Source organism: Mustela nivalis, assembly GCF_964662115.1.
Source record: "Mustela nivalis genome assembly, contig: HAP1_SCAFFOLD_475, whole genome shotgun sequence".
Taxonomy (NCBI): domain Eukaryota; kingdom Metazoa; phylum Chordata; class Mammalia; order Carnivora; family Mustelidae; genus Mustela; species Mustela nivalis.
In genome coordinates, this window is record NW_028136181.1 from 319,813 (window position 1) to 338,116 (window position 18,304).

Consider the following 18,304-nt stretch of genomic DNA (forward strand, 5'->3'; position numbering starts at 1 on the left):
CCTTTATCTGATATGTCGTTTGCAAATATCTTCTCCCATTCTGTCATTTGTCTTTTGATTTTGTTAACTGTTTCCTTTGCTGTGCAAAAGCTTTTGATCTTGATGAAATCCCAATAGTTCATTTTTTCCCTTCCTTCCCTTGCCTTTTGCGTTGTTCCTAGGAAGATTTTGCTGCGACAGAGGTCGAAGAGGTTGCTGCCCGTGTTCTCCTCAAGGATTTAAATGGATTCCTTTCGCACATTGAGGTCCTTCATCCATTTTGAGTCTATTTTTGTGTGTGGTGTAAGGAAATGGTCCAATTTCATTTTTCTGCATGTGGCTGTCCAATTTTCCCAGCACCATTTATTGAAGAGGCTGTCTTTTTTCCATTGGACATTCTTTCCTGCTTTGTCGAAGATGAGTTGACCATAGAGTTGAGGGTCTATTTCTGGGCTCTCTATTCTGTTCCATTGATCTATGTGTCTGTTTTTGTGCCAGTACCATGCTGTCTTGATGATGACAGCTTTGTAATAGAGCTTGAAATCCGGAATTGTGATGCCACCAACGTTGGCTTTCTTTTTCAATATCCCTTTGGCTATTCAAGGTCTTTTCTGCTTCCATATAAATTTTAGCATTATTTGTTCCATTTCTTTGAAAAAGATGGATGGTACTTTGATAGGAATTGCATTAAATGTGTAGATTGCTTTAGGTAGCATAGACATTTTCACAATATTTATTCTTCCAATCCAGGAGCATGGAACATTTTTCCATTTCTTTGTGTCTTCCTCAATTTCTTTCATGAATACTTTGTAGTTTTCTGAGTATAGATTCTGTGCCTCTTTGGTTAGGTTTATTTCTAGGTATCTTATGGTTTTGGGTGCAATTGTAAATGGGATTGACTCCTTAGTTTGTCTTTCTTCTGTCTTGCTGTTGGTGTAGAGAAATGCAACTGATTTCTGTGCATTGATTTTATATCCTGACACTTTACTGAATTACTGTACAAGTTCTAGCACTTCTGGAGTGGAGTCTTTTGGGTTTTCCACATATAGTATCATATCATCTGTGAAGAGTGATAATTTGACTACTTCTTTGCCGATTTGGATGGCTTTAATTTCCTTTTGTTGTCTGATTGCTGAGGCTAGGACCTCTAGTACTATGTTGAATAGTAGTGGTGATAATGGACATCCTTGCCGTGTTCCTGACCTTAGCGGAAAAGCTTTCAGTTTTTCTCCATTGAGAATGATATTTGCGGTGGGTTTTTCATAGATGGCTTTGATGATATTGTGGTATGTGCCCTCTATCCCTACACTTTGAAGACTTTTGATCAGGAAGGGATGCTGTACTTTGTCAAATGCTTTTTCAGCATCTATTGAGAGTATCATATGGTTCTTGTTCTTTCTTTTATTGATGTGTTGTATCAGATTGACTGATTTGCGGATGTTGAACCAACCTTGCAGCCCTGGAATAAATCCCACTTGGTCATTGTGAATAATCTTTTTAATGTACTGTTGAATCCTATTGGCTAGTATTTTGTTGAGTATTTTCGCATCTGTGTTCATCAAGGATATCGGTCTATAGCTCTCTTTTTTGGTGGGATCCTTGTCTGGTTTTGGGATCAAGGTGATGCTGGCCTCATAAAATGAGTTTGGAAATTGTCCTTTCATTTCTATTTTTTGGAACAGTTTCAGGAGAATAGGAATTAGTTCTTCTTTAAATGTTTGGTAGAATTCCCCCAGGAAGCCGTCTGGCCCTGGGCTTTGGTTTGTTTGGAGATTTTTAATGACTGTTTCAATCTGCTTACTGGTTATGGGTCTGTTCAGGCTTTCTATTTCTTCCTGGTTCAGTTGTGGTAGTTTATATGTTTCTAGGAATGCATCCATTTCTTCCAGATTGTCAAATTTATTGCCGTAGAGTTGCTCATAGTATGTTCTTATAATAGTTTGTATTCCTTTGGTGTTAGTTGTGGTCTCTCCTCTTTCATTCATGATTTTATTTATTTGGGTCCTTTCTCTTTTCTTTTGGATAAGTCAGGGCAGGGGTTTATTATTTTATTAATTCTTTCAAAGAACCAGCTCCTAGTTTTGTTGATTTGTTCTATTGTTTTTTCGGTTTCTATTTCATTGATTTCTGCTCTGATCTTTATGATTTCTCTTCTCTTGCTGGGCTTAGGGTTTCTTTCTTGTTCTTTCTCCAGCTCCTTTAGGTGTAGGGTTAGGTTGTGTACCTGAGACCTTTCTTGTTTCTTGAGAAAGACTTGTACAGCTATATATTTTCCTCTCAGGACTGCCTTTGTTGTGTCCCACAGATTTTGAACCGTTGTATTTTCATTATCATTTGTTTCCATGATTTTTTTCAATTCTTCTTTAATTTCCTGGTTGACCCATTCATTCTTTAGAAGGATACTGTTTAGTCTCCATGTATTTGGGTTCATTCCAAACTAACCTTTTGTGGTTGAGTTCTAGCTTTAGAGCATTGTGGTCTGAAAATATGCAGGGAATGATCCCAATCTTTTGATACCGGTTGAGTCCTGATTTAGGACCGAGGATGTGATCTATTCTGGAGAATGCTCCATGTGCACTAGAGAAAAATGTGTATTCTGTTGCTTTAGGATGAAATGTTCTGAATATATCTGTGATGTCCATCTGGTCCAGTGTGTCGTTTAAGGCCTCTATTTCCTTGCTGATCTTTTGCTTGGATGACCTGTCCATTTCAGTGAGGGGAGTGTTAAAGTCCCCTACTATTATTGTATTATTGTTGATGTGTTTCTTTGATTTTGTTATTAATTGGTTTATATAGTTGGCTGCTCCCACGTTGGGGGCATAGATATTTAAATTTGTTAAAGCTTCTTGTTGGACAGACCCTTTGAGTATGATATAGTGTCCTTCCTCATCTCTTATTATAGTCTTTGGCTTAAAATCTAATTGATCTGATATAAGGATTGCCACTCCTGCTTTCTTCTGATGTCCATTAGCATGGTAAATTCTTTTCCACCCCCTCACTTTAAATCTGGAGGTGTCTTAAGGCTTAAAATGAGTTTCTTGGAGGCAACATATAGATGGGTTTTGTTTTTTTATCCATTCTGATACCTTGTGTCTTTTGACAGGGGCATTTAGCCCATTCACATTCAGGGTAACTATTGAGAGATATGAATTTAGTGCCATTGTATTGCCTGTAAGGTGACTGTTACTATTTATTGTTTCTGTTCCCTTATGATCTACCACTTGTAGGCTCTCTCTTTGCTTATAGGACCCCTTTCAATATTTCCTGTAGAGCTGGTTTGGTGTTTGCAAATTCTTTCAGTTTTCGTTTGTCCTGGAAGCTTTTAATCTCTCCTTCTATTTTCAATGATAGTCTAGCTGGATATAGTATTCTTGGCTGCATGTTTTTCTCGTTTAGTGCTCTGAAAATATCATGCCAGCTCTTTCTGGCCTGCCAGGTCTCCGTGGATAAATCAGCTGCCAATCTAATATTTTTACCATTGTATGTTACAGACTTCTTTTCCCGGGCTGCTTTCAGGATTTTCTCTTTGTCACTGAGACTTGTAAATTTTACTATTAGGTGACGGGGTGTGGGCCTATTCTTATTGATTTTGAGGGGTGTTCTCTGAACCTCCTGAATTTTGATGCTCATTCACTTTGCCATATTGGGGAAATTCTCCCCAATAATTCTCTCCAGTATACCTTCTGCTCCCCTCTCTCTTTCTTCTTCTTTTGGAATTCCAATTATTCTAATGTTGTTTCGTCTTATGGTATCACTTATCTCTCGAATTCTCCCCTCGTGGTCCAGTAGCTGTTTGTCCCCCTTTTGCTCAGCTTCTTTATTCTCTGTCATTTGGTCTTCTATATCCCTAATTATTTCTTTTGCCTCATTTATCCTAGCAGTGAGAGCCTCCATATTTGATTGCACCTCATTAATAGCTTTTTTGATTTCAACTTGTTTAGATTTTAGTTCTTTTATTTCTCCAGAAAGGGCTTTTATATCTCTCGAGAGGGTTTCTCTAATATCTTCCATGCCTTTTTCGAGCCCGGCTAGAACCTTGAGAATTGTCATTCTGAACTGTAGATCTGACATATTACCGATGTCTGTATTGATTAGGTCCCTAGCCTTCGGTACTGCCTCTTGTTCTTTTTTTTGTGTTGAATTTTTACGTCTTGTCATTTTGTCCAGATAAGAGTAAATGAAGGGGCAAGTAAAATACTAAAAGGGTGGCAACAACCCCAGGAAAATATGCTTTAACCAAATTAGAAGAGATCTAAAATCGTGAGTGGGGAGAAAGGGGATAAAAAGAGGTTCATAAAGGAAGAAAGAAAAAAAAAGAAAAAAGAAAAAAAGAAAAGAAAAGAAAAGAATTTTTAAAAAAAGAAAACACCTAAGAAAAATGTAAAAAAGAAAAAATATATATATTAGATAAACTAGTAAAAAATCGTAAAAAAAGAAAAAGGTAACAGTTAAAAAAAAAAAATTTTACCCGAAGGCGAGTAAAAAGAAAAAAATGAAAAAGGAAAAAGCCATGAGTTCCGTGCTTGGCTTTCTCCTCCTCTGGGATTCTGCTGCTCTCCTTGGTATTGAAACCACACTCCTTGGTAGGTGAACTTGTTCTCAGCTGGATTTCTTGTTGATCTTCTGGGGGAGGGGCCTGTTGTAGTGATTCTCAAGTGTCTTTGCCCCAGGCGGATTTGCACTGCCCTTACCAGGGCCGGGTTGAGTAATCCGCTCGGGTTTGCTTTCAGGGCTTTCATTACCTGAGCGCTTTCCGTAGAGTTCCGGAGGACGGGAATACAAATGGCGGCCTCCTGGTCTCCGGCCCGGAGGAGCTGAGAGCCCAGGGCCCCACTCCTCAGTGCGCCCTCAGAGAACAGCGCCCAGTTACTCCCTCTGCCTGACCTCCGGCCGCGCTCCGAGCTCACCGAGCCTGCGACCGGTTCAAGGTAACACCGAGCTGTGAGCTTACTGTCGGCTCTGTCTCTGCAGCCGGCTTTCCCGTTCCAATACCCGCAAGCTCTGCGACACGCAGACACCCCCGATCCTTCTGTGACCCTGCGGGACCTGAGGCCACGCTGACCCCGCGTGGGCTTTGCCCCGGTTTAGCCTCTGGAGCGATGTCCCTCAGCGGAACAGACTTTTAAAAGTCCTGATTTTGTGCAGCGTTGCTCTGCCGCTTGCCGGGAGCCGGCCCCTCCCCCCGGGGTCTATCTTCCCGTCGCGGTCCTACCTTTCAGAAAGTGGTTGTTTTTCTGTTTCCAGAATTGCTGTTCTTCTTCTCTTCGATCTGATAATGGATTTTCAGGTGTTTGCAATCTTTAGATAAGCTATCTAGCTGATCTCCGACTAGCTGAAGCAGTCTCAGCTTGCTACTTTTCCGCCATCTTGACTCCTCCCTTTTTTTATCGTTTTTTTAACTAGTTTATCTAATATATATATATATTTTCATTTTTATATTTTTCTTAATTGATTTCTTTTTTTATCTCTTTTCTTTTTTTTTCTTTTTTCTTTCTTTTTTCTTTCTTCCTTTTTGAACCTCCTTTTATCCCCTTTCTCCCCCCTCACGATTTGGGATCTCTTCTAATTTGGTTAAAGCATATTTTCCTGGGGTTATTGCCACACTTTTAGTATTTTACTTGCTCCTTCATATACTCTTATCTGAACAAAATGACAAGATAGAAAAATTCAACACAAAAAAAAAAAGAACAAGAGGCAGTACCGAAGGCTAGGGACCTAATCAATACAGACATTGGTAATATGTCAGATCTAGAGTTCAGAATGACAATTCTCAAGGTACTAGCTGGGCTCAAAAAAGGCATGGAAGATATTAGAAAAACCCTCTCAAGAGATATAAAAGCCCTTTCTGGAGAAATAAAAGAACTAAAATCTAACCAAGTTGAAATAAAAAAAAGCTATTAATGAGGTGCAATCAAAAATGGAGGCTCTCACTGCTAGGATAAATGAGGCAGAAGAAATAATTAGGGATATAGAAGAACAAATGACAGAGAATAAAGAAGCTGAGCAAAAGAGGGACAAATAGCTACTGGACCACGAGGGGAGAATTCGAGAGATAAGTGACACCATAAGACAAAACAACATTAGAATAATTGGAATTCCAGAAGAAGAAGAAAGAGAGAGGGGAGCAGAAGGTATACTGGAGAGAATTATTGGGGAGAATTTCCCCAATATGGCAAAGAGAACGAGCATCAAAATTCAGGAGGTTCAGAGAATGCCCCTCAAAATAAATAAGAATAGGACCACACCCCATCACCTAATAGTAAACTTGACAAGTCTCAGTGACAAAGAGAAAATCCTGAAAGCAGCCCGGGAAAAGAAGTCTGTAACATACAATGGTAAAAATATTAGATTGGCAGCTGATTTATCCACAGAGACCTGGCAGGCCAGAAAGAGCTGGCATGATATTTTCAGAGCACTAAAGGAGAAAAACATGCAGGCAAGAATACTATATCCAGCTAGACTATCATTGAAAATGGAGAGATTAAAAGCTTCCAGGACAAACGAAAACTGAAAGAATTTGCAAACACCAAACCAGCTCTACAGGAAATATTGAAAGGGGTCCTATAAGCAAAGAGAGAGCCTACAAGTGGTAGATCATAAGGGAACAGAAACAATAAATAGTAACAGTCACCTTACAGGCAATACAATGGCACTAAATTCATATCTCTCAATAGTTACCCTGAATGTGAATGGGCTAAATGCCCCTGTCAAAAGACACAGGGTATCAGAATGGATAAAAAAACAAAACCCATCTATATGTTGCCTCCAAGAAACTCATTTTAAGCCCGAAGACACCTCCAGATTTAAAGTGAGGGGGTGGAAAAGAATTTACCATGCTAATGGACATCAGAAGAAAGCAGGAGTGGCAATCCTTATATCAGATCAATTAGATTTTAAGCCAAAGACTATAATAAGAGATGAGGAAGGACACTATATCATACTCAAAGGGTCTGTCCAACAAGAAGCTTTAACAAATTTAAATATCTATGCCCCCAACGTGGGAGCAGCCAACTATATAAACCAATTAATAACAAAATCAAAGAAACACATCAACAATAATACAATAATAGTAGGGGACTTTAACACTCCCCTCACTGAAATGGACAGATCATCCAAGCAAAAGATCAGCAAGGAAATAGAGGCCTTAAACGACACACTGGACCAGATGGACATCACAGATATATTCAGAACATTTCATCCTAAAGCAACAGAATACACATTTTTCTCTAGTGCACATGGAGCATTCTCCAGAATAGATCACATCCTCGGTCCTAAATCAGGACTCAACCGGTATCAAAAGATTGGGATCATTCCCTGCATATTTTCAGACCACAATGCTCTAAAGTTAGAACTCAACCACAAAAGGAAGTTTGGAAAGTACCCAAATACATGGAGAATAAACAGCATATTTCTAAAGAATGAATGGTTCAACCGGGAAATTAAAGAATTGAAAAAAAATCATGGAAACAAATGATAATGAAAATACAACGGTTCAAAATCTGTGGGACACAACAAAGGCAGTCCTGAGAGGAAAATATATAGCAGTACACGCCTTTCTCAAGAAACAAGAAAGGTCTCAGGTACACAACGTAACCCTACACCTAAAGGAGCTGGAGAAAGAACGTGAAAGAAACCCTAAGCCCAGCAGGAGAAGAGAAATCATAAAGATCAGAGCAGAAATCAATGAAATAGAAACCAAAAAAAAAAAAAAAAAAAAAAAAAACAATAGAACAAATCAATGAAACTAGGAGCTGGTTCTTTGAAAGAATTAATAAAATAATAAACACCTGGCCCAACTTATCAAAAAGACAGGAGAAAGGACCCAAATAAATAAAATCATGAATGAAAGAGGAGAGATCACAACTAACACCAAAGAAATACATACTATTATAAGAACATACTATGAGCAACTCTACGGCAATAAATTTGACAATCTGGAAGAAATGGATGCATTCCTAGAAACATATAAACTACCATAACTGAACCAGGAAGAATTAGAAAGCCTGAACAGACCCATAACCAGTAAGGAGATTGAAACAGTCATTAAAAATCTCCAAACAAACCAAAGCCCAGGGCCAGACGGCTTCCCGGGGGAATTCTACCAAACATTTAAACTAATTCCTATTCTCCTGAAACTGTTCTAAAAAATAGAAATGAAAGGAAAACTTCCAAACTCATTTTATGAGGCCAGTATCACCTTGATCCCAAAACCAGACAAGGATCCCATCAAAAAAGAGAGCTATAGACGAATATCCTTGATGAACACAGATGCGAAAATACTCAACAAAATACTAGCCAATAGGATTCAACAGTACATTAAAAAGATTATTCACCATGACCAAGTGGGATTTATTCCAGGGCTGCAAGGTTGGTTCAACATCCGCAAATCAGTCAATCTGATACAACACATCAATAAAAGAAAGAACAAGAACCATATGATACTCTCAATAGATGCTGGAAAAGCATTTGACAAAGTACAGCATCCCTTCCTGATCAAAAGTCTTCAAAGTGTAGGCACAGAGGGCACATACCTCAATATTATCAAAGCCATCTATGAAAAACCCACCGCAAATATCATTCTCAATGGAGAAAAACTGAAAGCTTTTCCGCTAAGGTCAGGAACACGGCAGGGATGTCCATTATCATCACTGCTATTCAACATAGTACTAGAGTTCCTAGCCTCAGCAATCAGACAACAAAAGGAAATTAAAGCCATCCAAATCGGCAAAGAAGAAGTCAAATTATCACTCTTCACAGATGATATGATACTATATGTGGAAAACCCAAAAGACTCCACTCCAGAAGTGCTAGAACTTGTACAGTAATTCAGTAAAGTGTCAGGATATAAAATCAATGCACAGAAATCAGTTGCATTTCTCTACACCAACAGCAAGACAGAAGAAAGACAAACTAAGGAGTCAATCCCATTTACAATTGCACCCAAAACCATAAGATACTTAGGAATAAACTGAACCAAAGATGCACAGCATCTATACTCAGAAAACTACAAAGTATTCATGAAAGAAATTGAGGAAGACACAAAGAAATGGAAAAATGTTCCATGCTCCTTGATTGGAAGAATAAATATTGTGAAAATGTCTATGCTACCTAAAGCAATCTACACATTTAATGCAATTCCTATCAAAGTACCATCCATCTTTTTAAAGAAATGGAACAAATAATTCTAAAATTTATATGGAAGCAGAAAAGACCTTGAATAGCCAAAGGGATATTGAAAAAGAAAGCCAACGTTGGTGGCATCACAATTCTGGATTTCAAGCTCTATTACAAAGCTGTCATCATCAAGACAGCATGGTACTGGCACAAAAACAGACACATAGATCAATGGAACAGAATAGAGAGCCCAGAAATAGACCCTCAGCTCTACAGTCAAGTAATCTTCGACAAAGCAGGAAAGAATGTCCAATGGAAAAAAGACAGCCTTTTCAATAAATGGTGCTGGGAAAATTGGACAGCCACATGCAAAAAAAAAAAATAAATAAATGAAATTAAACCATTTCCTTACACCACACACAAAAATAGACTCAAAATGGATGAAGGACCTCAATGTGAGAAAGGAATCCATCAAATTCCTTGAGGACAATGCAGGGAGCAACTTCTTCGACCTCAGCTGCAGCAAAATCTTCCTAGGAACAACGCCAAAGGCAAGGAAAGCAAGGGAAAAAATAAACTATTGGGATTTCATCAAGCTCAAAAGCTTTTGCACAGCAAAGGAAACAGTTAACAAAATCAAAAGACAACTGACAGAATGGGAGAAGATATTTGCGATTGACATATCAGATAAAGGACTAGTGTCCAGAATCTATAAAGAACTTAGCAAACTCAACACCAAAGGAAAAAAAAATCCAATTAAGTAATGGGCAGAGGACATGAACAGACATTTCTGCAAAGAAGACATCCAGATGGCCAACAGACACATGAAAAAGTGCTCCATATCACTGGGCATCAGGGAAATACAAATCAAAACCACAATGAGATATCACCTCATACCAGTCAGAATGGCTAAAATCAACAAGTCAGGAAATGACAGATGCTGGCGAGGATGCGGAGAAAGGGGAACCCTCCTACACTGTTGGTGGGAATGCCACCTGGTGCAGCCACTCTGGAAAACAGCATGGAGGTTCCTCAGAATGTTGAAAATAGAACTGCCCTATGACCCAGCAATTGCACTATTGGGTATTTACCCTTAAGATACAAACGTAGTGATCTAAAGGGGCACGTGCACCCGAATGTTTATAGCAGCAATGTCCACAATAGCCAAACTATGGAAAGAACCTAGATGTCCATCAACAGATGAATGGATCAAGAAGATGTGGTATATATACACAATGGAATACTATGCAGCCATCAAAAGAAATGAAATCTTGCCATTTGCGACAACATGGATGGAACTAGAGCGTATCACGCTTAGCGAAATAAGTCAAGCAGAGAAAGACAACTATCATATGATCTCCCTGATATGAGGAAGTGGTGATGCAACATGGGGGCTTAAGTGGGTAGGAGAAGAATCAATGAAACAAGATGGGATTGGGAGGGAGACAAACCATAAGTGACTCTTAATCTCACAAAACAAACTGAGGGTTGCTGGGGGGAGGGGGTTTGGGAGAAGGGGGTGGGATTATGGGCATTGGGGAGGGTATGTGCTTTGGTGAGTGCTGTGAAGTGTGTAAACCTGGTGATTCACAGACCTGTACCCCTGGGGATAAAAATATATGTTTATGAAAAATAAAAATTTAAAAAAAGAAAAATATTTATACTTCATAAATGAAAAATTAAGGCTTTTGCAACACAAATTGAGGGACTTTGTTTCTCATAGACTTACATTTCAAGAAACATTTATTAAAAAATTCTATAGAAAGAAGGAAAATTATAGATATCAAAAACTCCGATCTACTTAAAGAGGGAAATTATTAGAGAAGAAATAAATGAAAATAAAACAAAAATTTTGTTTTTCTTTATTTAAAAAAATTAATTTTGTCTATCATGAAATTTATAAGGTGTACAGCATGTAACTTTGATACACTTACATATTGTAATATGATTGCCATTGTAGTGATATTTATTATATTACTTAAATGGAGTACAATATTGTTGTCTATATTCATTTTATTGTGCATTAGATCTCTGTGGCTTATTTATTACTCATTATGTAGAGTATATTACAGTTTTTATTTGTTATATATATATTACAGAGTATATAACAGTATCTCTTTGTTAATATATAATTTGTTTGTTCCAAATAAAACAATGCATTTGATGATATATACTTGTTTCTGTATCTAACATACAACATATGCTTATGTATGCTTATATAAAATAAAGTGAATGAAAGCACTGACAGAAGATGGGAAGTTCATGTGAGGTGTGTTTCATTATTATAGGTTACTTACACTATCTGTGAAGCTGTATGGTGTTATTTGAAAATTACCTTTGATTAGCTGTAAATGTATATTGCAAATTCTATGGCAACCACTAAAAAAAAAAACTAAAAGAAAATATAGTTAATATGTTAAGAAAAGAGATAACTTGGAACAAAAGAAAAATGCTTAATTAAAAACAACATGACAGAAAGGAGTGGAAGACAAAAATAGAAAATATTGGGGTGACAGATAGAAAATAGTAACATGATAAATATTAATCCCATTATGTCAGTAATCACCTTGAATGTCAATCATCTAAATATGACAATTAAAAAATCGTTGGAATGGATTTATAAAATCCCAACTCTATGTAGTCTGTAAGAAAACAACTTTATTTATTTATTTGTTTGTTTATTGATTTTTTAAAATTGTATGTATTTATTTGACAGAGAGAGACACAGCAAGAGAGGGAACACAAGCAGGGGGAGTGGGAGAGGGAGAAGCAGGTCTCCTGCTGAGCAGAGAGCCCTATGTGGGGCTCCATCCCAGGACCCGAGGACCACAACCTGAACTGAAGGCAGATACCCAACCACTGAGCCACCCAGGCACCCCATAAGAAAACAACTGTAAAACATAAAGACAGGGGTGCCTGGGTGGCTCAGTGGGTTAAGCCGCTGCCTTCAGCTCAGGTCATGATCTCAGGGTCCTGGGATTGAGTCCCGCATCGGGCTCTCTGCTCAGCAGGGAGCCTGCTTCCCTCTCTCTCTCTCTCTCTGCCTGCCTCTCCATCTACTTGTGATTTCTCTCTGTCAAATAAATAAATAAAGTTAAAAAAAACCATAAAGACATATGTAAATTAAAAGTAAGTTAATAGAGAAATATATTTAATGCTAATAAAGATTATAATACTAATATTAGACTGAATAAACTTGGAAGCAAGTGAAGTCAGTCTCCAAGGAAACATAACAGTTCTTAGTGTGTGTGAACTTAGTAAACGATCATCAAAATATATGAGGCCAAAATTTATGAGGCAAAAACTTGTAGAAGTACTAAGAGAAATAGATGAATACATTATATATAATTGGAGACTTCAGCACTCCTCTATCAGAAATGGATAGATCTAGCAGGCAGAAAATCAGTAAGGACACAAATGGAATCAACATTGCTATTAATCACCTGGCTATAATGGACATCCATAGACTATTTCATCTAACAGCAGATGGACATTCTTCTCAAGCTCACAGGGAACATTATTTGAGATAGACCACATGCTGGATACATACAAACCATGACCAAATAAAAACCATGACCAAATGGGATTTATTACAGGTATGCAAGATTGGTTTACCATCTGAAAATCAATTAATGTAATACTTCACAGCAACAGGCTAAATGAAATCACACGATCATATCAAAAAATATCAATAAATGCGGAAAAAAAGTATTTGACAAAATCCAATACCCATTCATGATAAAAACTCCCAGTAAACTAGGAATAGAGGGGAATTTCCTCAACCTGATAAAGAATATCTATTAAAAAAAACTCTACAGCTAACACTATACTTAATGATGAGAAACCAGAAGCTTTCCCACTAAGATCAGGAATAAGGCAGGGGTGTCTCCTCTCACCAATCTTTTTCAATACTGCACTAGAAGTATTAGCTAATGCAGTATAATAATGAAAGGAAATTAAAAGTATATAGACAGGTAAGGAAGAAATAAAAAAGTCTTGTTTGGCATTATTATCTATGTAAAAATCCAAATGAATCCATAAAAATATTCTAGAACTAATAAATGATTATTATAAGGTTTTAAGATATAATATTGATGTACATAAGTTAATAGCTTCCCTGTATACCAACAGCAATTAATAGGTGAAATTTGAAACTGAAAATGTAACATCATTTACATTAGAATCATAAAAAATGAAATATTTAGATATATGAAAAGTACAAAATCTACATGAAGAAACAAAAAAAATCTGATGAAAGGAATAAAGATGAAATAAAATTAATTTCTGGTCTATCTATGAAAGATATTTTTGAAAGAATGAAAAAAGAAACTACAGATTTAGAGAAAATATTTATAAAAGATATACCTGATAAAGAGCTATTATTCAAAATATATAAAGAACCCTTTTTTAAAACTCAAGAGGATAATAACCAAAAAAAAAAAAAAAAAAAAAAAAAAAGGGCATCTGGGTGGCTCAGTAGGTTAAGCCTCTGCCTTTGGATCGGGTCATGATCCCAGGGTCCTGGGATCTCTGCTCAGCAAGAAGCCTGCTTCCTCCTCTCTCTCTCTCTCTGCCTTCCTTTCTGCCTACTTATGATCTCTCTCTGTCAAATAAATAAATAAATAAAATCTTTTAAAAAAAGTGGGGAGGGGGAGAGAGACTGAAAATAAACCAATGACTTTAACAGACACCTCACCAAAGAAAAGATATAAATGGCAAATAAACATGAAAAAAAATTCTGCACATCATATGTCATCAGAAAATGTGAATTATAACAATAAGATACCACTATACACCTATTAGAAAGGCCAAAATCTGGAACATTGACAACAGCAAAGGCTGGTAAGGCTGTGGAGCAACAGGAATTCTCATTTATTCTGGTGGGAATACAAAACAGTGGATTCACTTTGAATGACTATTTGGTGTGTTTGTTTGTTTATTTTCCAAGCTGAACATACTTTTACCACACAACCTAGTCATTACATTACTTGATATTTACTCAAAGCATTTGGAAACTTATACCCCCACCACCCCATACTTAAATGTTTATAGCAACATTATTCATAATTACCAAAACTTAGAAGCAACTAAGATGTTCTTCAGTGGGTAAATGGATAAACTATGATACATCTAAACCATGGAATATTGTTCAACACTAAAAAGAAATGACCCATCAAGCTATGAAAAGTCACAGAGGAAAGTTAAATGCATATTACTAACTGAAAAAAGCCAATATGAAAAGACTATACACTGTATGATTGTAAGGATATTCTGGATAAAGCAAAATTATGGAGACAGTAAAAAAAGATCAGTGGTTGCCAGGGGTTGGGGGACAGATTAATAGGTGAATTACCAGGATTTTAGGGTAGTGAAACAATGCTGTATACTACAGTGGTAAATACATATCATTATACATTTGTCCAAACCCCCAGAACATACACCAAGAGTGAACCCTATTATAAACTGTGGACTTTGGGTGGTAATGATCTGGGGTCCTCAGTTATAACCAATGTACTAATCTGGGTGGGGGGATGTTGATAATGTGGGGAGGACAAGGGTAGAAGGGAAATCTTTGTACCTTTCTCTCATATTTGCTTTAAACCTAAAAATAATCTTTAGGGGCGCCTGGGTGGCTCAGTGGTTTGGGCTCCTGCCTTTGGCTCGGGTAATGATCTCAGGGTCCTGGGATCGAGCCCCGCATCGGGCTCCCTGCTCCGCAGGAAGCCTGCTTCTCTCTCTCTCTCTCTCTCTCTCTGCCTGCCTCTCTGCCTACTTGTGATCTCTGTCTGTCAAATAAATAAATAAAATCTTTAAAAAAAATAAAAATAAAAATAATCTTTTAAAAAATTAAGAATGGCTGATATAAATAAAACACTGACTAAATGGGTCCACAACACGTTATTTTCTTTTTTTGTTGTTTTTTTTTTATTTGTTTGTTTTTTGTTTTCCCAAAAAATTTATTGGGGGAAAAATACAAAACATTTACAGTACAATGTTTAAAGTCACAATTTGTAGTGAACTGATTCCCCAAAATAGATTACAACTCAAGTTGACTTATCTTGTTACATTCAAAAACCTACTTCTGTCAAAATAGTCCCGAGTACATACATACATAGTGCCCCATCTGTACCTACATACAAACTAAAGCTACTGCTCATTCATTCGCTGTCCAGGAAAGCATTCCCGCCTACCTACACACGCAAAAAAAAAAAAAAAAAAAAAAAAAAGTACAAGTTTTGGAATTTTCTGTAGTGAAAACAAGGCACATTCATGTACTACATACCATTCTTAGCACTAAGAGGTGGCCTCTTCACTTTAGATCTATATTAGAAAGTGGTAAATATCTTCTCCTTTCGTGCAGTTGGCCAAAGGCACTGTGAAACTAACTCTCCCACCCCATTATTGCTACATGTCTTTAAATGCAGAGTAGGTCACAGTAGAATTGGTGGGATAAACAAAAAACATTTTTCTTCTTGCTAATTTAAAAAGCTGGAATGACAAAAAACATTCCACATTTAAGCCTGCTTGCAAAGTATGTGGTCAACTTTTTTTTTTTTTTTTAAAGTTGGATGAGCTAAAACCATTATACATTCTAAGAAAACTCATAAGATATTCCTCAAACTACTTCCACAGCATCAGGATAGATTTCTGTAAAGAAATCATGCAATCTTTCCAAATTTACGTAAACAAGGAAAGAAATTAATGAAATAAATATTACATGCAATCTCTTAAGATTTTTTTACTCATTTACAATAAAATAACCAAGTGAAGTTACAAAAGGCCTATATTATTGTGAAAAGAACATACACGCCACATTCTGCCAATTAATAATGACAATCATAATTTAACATAATAAAAGAATATATATCTATTGCTTTTCATCATACTTGATAAATACAGTATGAACAAAAATTTCAATGTATACTTTTCACAAAATAATAAATAAGTTAAATGGTTTTTTCATATTGAGTTGTGGTGCACTGGTGCAAATCAATTCAAAACAGCTAAAATTTCAGCAGTTATTCTCCCAAGCGTTGTTGCTGGCGCACAAGACCAAAGAGGAGGCCGCGCTTGGGGCTCTGGGCGCTAGCAGATCCTCGGCGCCCCCTGTGCCGTACAGCAGCGCCGCTGCGGCCACAGCCACCGCCGAGGCACAGCACGTCGCAGCACCCGAGGGCGTGGAGGCTGCGGAGGCAGAGGAGCAGGACCAAGCAGAAGAGGAGCAGGATGAGGCTGAGGAGCAAGAAGGTGGCGGCGGCGGCGTGCGCGACGTGGGGCTGTTGAGCAGCAGCGGCGACTCGCGGCCCCCCCGGGGGCTGGTGGTGGCCCGATGGGAAGCCTGAGAAACTGAGGCTGTGATGCAGCTTGGGCCGCAGCTTCCGCGGGAAGCCCAGGTGCAGCGCGTCCCGCGCGCTTAAGGCGCGCAGGTCCCCAGAGGCGCCCCCAGACGGCGCGGGCCGCCGCTCATCTGCATTGTGGATGAAGTGGCAGCGCGGCCCGTAGGGGCAGAAGCCGATGGTGTGGAAGGTGCGGCACAGCTCGGTCTTGTACTTGGGGTGCCGGGTCAGGCTGCATAGCCCGTAGAAGCAGTGCGCGAACTGGCACTTCTCACCATACTTGCACGTGCCGCTTTCCTGGAAGGGCCAGCAGAGCTCAGTCTTGTAGTGCCTGGGAGTTGATCTGGGAGCCTCCGCCCCGCTTCTGCTGCTGCTGCTGCTGCAGGTGCAAGAGGTGCTGGCTGCACTCGCCATTCTCGCTGAACGATTGGCCGCCAAATTTGTTCTCCTAGTTCTTCAGGGCCGTGCCTCCGCCCCATGATGGCTCCTTGAGTGTGACATAGGAGACCCGGCCGCCCTCCGCCCCGCTGCCACAGCTGCTGCTGTTAGCCGCGCCCGGGAACTTGGGGGAGCAGCTGCCCGGGCTAGGCGCGGGGTGGGCGAGCGCCTGCAAGTTGCTGGCCCAGTGCCATCGGAGAAAGCACAGCGTGAAGCCCGAGCTAGCGGCCGCGACCACCTGCGTCCCCACCGCCTTCTTGTCCAGCATGTTCAGATTGAGGTTGGCCAGGGATTTCTCCGTCTTGCACAAGAAGTCGATATTGTAGAAGGCGGACAGAAATGTGGTTGACATGTTTCTGGATCCTGTAATGGTCCAAATTGCAGGCAGGGAGATCCGGAGGAGCCCTCAGGGCGGCCACGAAGAATAATGGGTGACCAGCGGGGGAGGGACCGAAAGTTTGCCAGGGGACGAGGCAAGAGGGAAAGGGAAGCAGCGCGACCTGGTTTGAGGGTGCCCGGGAGTGCGTAGTGGGGGGAAAGAGGACAGAGGAAAAAGAGCTCTCCTCCGCCCCTTGGGGGTGCCCGGCCCGTCCGCCCCCCACCCATTCACCCCCCCCACCCCCCCACCCCCCGCGTGGAGCCCGCGACAGCTAGCAGACTGCTGGACCACAACACGTAATTTTCATTTGTCATTTCATTTGTTTTCTTTAACTTCAATCTAAATAAGTAAGTTGGTGCCTAAAAATAAATGTCACACCACAAGGAAAACTGGTGTCAAACTTACCAGAGCTGCGGTTATGTGAAGCTCTTAGTATTTGGTTTAGGAAGCAAGGTAATATGGAAGATAGAAATTCATTTAATTGATATTTACTGAGAACTAAGTATGTGTTGGACACTGTACTAAGCTTTGAAATCAGCAATAAATAAGGAAGATATAGTTCTTGCTCTCATGAATCATAAATAATATATATTCAATAGACCCATTTTCCCTTTTTTTTAGAATGAAGAATAGGGCAAATGATCGAATGAGGGTTTAAAACTAAATCATACAGTGTACTCTACCACAGTTTTCTAATTAAAGTGTTAATGAATAACCTTAAGCAACCAAAATAGAAATCTGAACTTTAAAAGTGATGATTTGACTCCAATTTTAACCAAAATTGTAAGTCAGAGTAATCCCATAGGATATTTTCAATAATTAATGACTCTGATGCTCATTAGGGTTTCCTTCTTTTCCTTCTCCCCCCACTATCATTTCCCCTGATTAAAAAGAAAGTAAAACAAAACCAAAAATCTCTCAACAACAAATATTAGGAGTCAGTATCTTTTAATTATTGGCTTGATTTTAAGCTTTCAAAAACTCAGTGATGTATGATTATAAATCTCAGACCCCTTGGTCCTGAGCAGTTACCAGTTTGCATCACTAAAGACTTATT

General features: G+C 38.8%; 1 pseudogene across 1 annotated transcript; it reads right to left on the reverse strand.

Moving 5' to 3' along the window:
* Nucleotides 1-16,105: 16,105 nt before the first annotated feature.
* On the reverse strand, nucleotides 16,106-17,265 carry LOC309857189 (mRNA decay activator protein ZFP36L2 pseudogene; annotated as a pseudogene). The gene has a single exon. The product of its transcript is annotated as an mRNA decay activator protein ZFP36L2 pseudogene (transcript).
* Nucleotides 17,266-18,304: the final 1,039 nt, after the last annotated feature.